Here is a 3,007-nt window from a genome sequence, read left to right on the forward strand (position 1 = left end):
TTGTAGGGCTGGTGGCCCATCTGCAGCAGTCCCTGAATTGTCTATAGTACAGTGGCATCCCCAGCAGGCTGTTTCAGGGGCTTGCATGGCAGGAGGTATCCTGAAGTCAACTTGGTGAGACAGTGACAGAAGAGACTCTTGTGAGAGGGGGAATTTTGGGTTTCTGAAAGGAGGTCAGATTTTGTGGGTGTGACCCCTCCCCATAGGGCTAGTGCCCAGCTGCAGGGATCCCTGAAGGCTGTGTTGCACTGTGGTGCTCCCAGGCTCCCTGTTAACTGGATTCGTGGTTCCCAGGTCTGTGCCCCCTAAACCCTGGTGGCTCACACCCCAGAGACTCACACCTCTTGAGTCTGCAATATCACAGACTTCCTATCCCTGAATCCTCCATGCCCTGAGGGCCATCAGAGGTCCTTGACTGTCCTAGCCCTCAGCGTTTGTAGGTATTTTTTTTCCTTTTTTCCTTTTTCTTTTTTTTAATTATCTTGGTTGCTAATATTGCATTATCTCCTGGTCTTTTCTCCCATTGTATCCTCCAAGGTCCTTTTTTGTTTAATGGGTTTTTTTTCTTTCTTCTTTTCTTTTTCTTGCTTGTTTCCCTCTCTTTTCTTTGCCCACCCCCTTTTTTCTTCTATTTTTTTTCTTTTCTCTCTTTTCCTTCCTATTTTATATTATTTTATTTACACAATAGGTGCTACATGGAGCGCCTCACATTTGCTGTGTTTCCTCATCCTCCATTTACTCAGTTCTGTGTTAATTGATTTTGGCCACCTACACTAACCCCTTTCCCCCACATCTTTCTATCCTCCACCATCTACTGTTTCTCTTACATTCCACCTCCATTTCTTTGGTTCCCAAATTGTCTAACTTTTATTTTCTAATACCTTTGTTCTGTTTTCTGTCTTTTATCCACTCTTGATACTATTGTCTTTCTTTTCTCTTTCCTCTCCCATGAAAACACTGGCCTTTTAATTCATACTATATTCCCCCCATAATCAGTTGACTGTCTCATTATAGGTACTTTAATTACTGTTATAACTCTACACAACTTACATGAATCTAATATCCATTCTCCCAGATCTCATATTGTTGCTCTGTTAACATTTATTACCAATACTACTTTAAACATTTTCTTCTCTTACACAATTTCCTTTCCCTGGCCCTAATATTTTCCTTCAATGTGAACTCATCCAGCAACAAGAAATTAGAATAAGAACAAAGTTACAAAGAGAAGATATGACCCTTATGCAAGAACATCAATTAATTAATCCCCTAGACTAGACAAAGAAACTAAGGATGATTAAACTCATGAAGATAAAACGATGGCCAGACAGTGAAAAAAAGCTACAAACCAAAAGAATAATCAGGAAAACATGCTGAATCCAATGAACAAACTAAAAACCAGGAAGGGGCAGAACATTGGACAAGTAATTAAAGATATTAAAGATCTCAGAACATATATTAGAGACCAACTTAATGAAGTAAAGGAAGAGTTTAAAAATATGAAGAAAGCACTTGGAGAGGAAATTGCAGACATACACAAAAAGATAACAGATATGATGGGAATGAACACCACAGTTTAAGAAATCAAAAATACACTTGCAGCAAATAGCAGCAGATTAGAAGAGGCAGAGGACAGAATTAGCAACATGGAAGGCCGTACATTGGAAATCAAACAGGTATTAGAATTCATTGATAAAAAGATAGAAAAAAATCCAGCTAGGACTTAGGGACCTGAATGACAATGCAGAATGCACAAACATACGTATTATAGACATCCCAGAAGGAGTAGAGAAGGGGGAGGGGTCAGAAGGGGTGTTGCAGGAAATAATGACTGAAAATTTCACAAATCTACTGAGAGAGACAGATGTACATTTCCAGGAAGCACAATGCACCCCAAACATCATAAATCCCAACAGGCCCACCCCAGGACATATACTTGTCATATTATCCAATGCTCAAGACAAAGAGAAAATTCTAAAAACAGTAAGAGAAAAGAAAACAATCACATACAAGGAGGGTCCATAAGATTAAGTGCTGATTTCTCATCTGAAACCATGGAGGCAAGAAGGCAGTGGTATGCTATAGTCAACGTACTAAAAGAAAAAATTCCAACCCAGAATACTCTACCAAGCTAAACTAGCATTCAAAAATGATGGAGAGTTCAAAATATTCACAGATAAACAGAAATTGAAAGAGTATGCCAACAAGAAACCTCCCCTTCAAGAAATACTAAAGGGAGCGCTGCAGGAAGAAAGGGAAAAACAGGAGAGACAGAGTTTGAGGAGAGTGTAAGAGCAACAAAAAAGACAAAAAGAGAAGAAAAAAAACAAACAAAATATGACAAACACAAGTCCAATCAAAATATGGCTAACATAAATAATTCCTTGAAAGTAATAACACTGAATGTCAATGGATTAAGCTCACCTATCAAAAGATTCAGACTGAGACATTGGATAAGGAAATATGACCCATCTATATGCTGTCTACAAGAAATACATCTTAGACCCAGGGATTCATGGAGGCTGAAAGTGAATAGTTGGAAAACCATCTTACAAGCAAACAATAACCAAAAAAAAAAAAAAAAAGGCAGCAGTAGCTATATTTTTATCAGACAAAATGGACTTTAATTGCAAAACAATTGTGAGAGACAAAGAAGGATACTACATATTAGTGAAAGGGACAATGTCTCAAGAAGAACGAACAATCATAAATATTTATGCTCCTAACAAGGGCGCCTCCAAATACGTGAGGCAAACACTGGAAAAACTAAGAGAAAGAATAGATGCCTCTACGACTATAATGGGAGATTTTAATACACCACTATCAACTTTGGACAGAACATTTCAAAACAGAATCACTAAAGAAACAAAATATTTGAACAGTATATTAGAGGAGCTGGATCTAATAGACATATACAGATCATTACACCAGAATACAGCAGGATATACATTTTTCTCAAGGGCACATGGATCATTCTCCAAGACAGCCCATACGCTAGGCCACAAAG

The sequence above is a fragment of the Dasypus novemcinctus genome, unplaced genomic scaffold, assembly GCF_030445035.2.
Source record: "Dasypus novemcinctus isolate mDasNov1 unplaced genomic scaffold, mDasNov1.1.hap2 scaffold_132, whole genome shotgun sequence".
NCBI classification, from domain to species: Eukaryota; Metazoa; Chordata; class Mammalia; order Cingulata; family Dasypodidae; genus Dasypus; species Dasypus novemcinctus.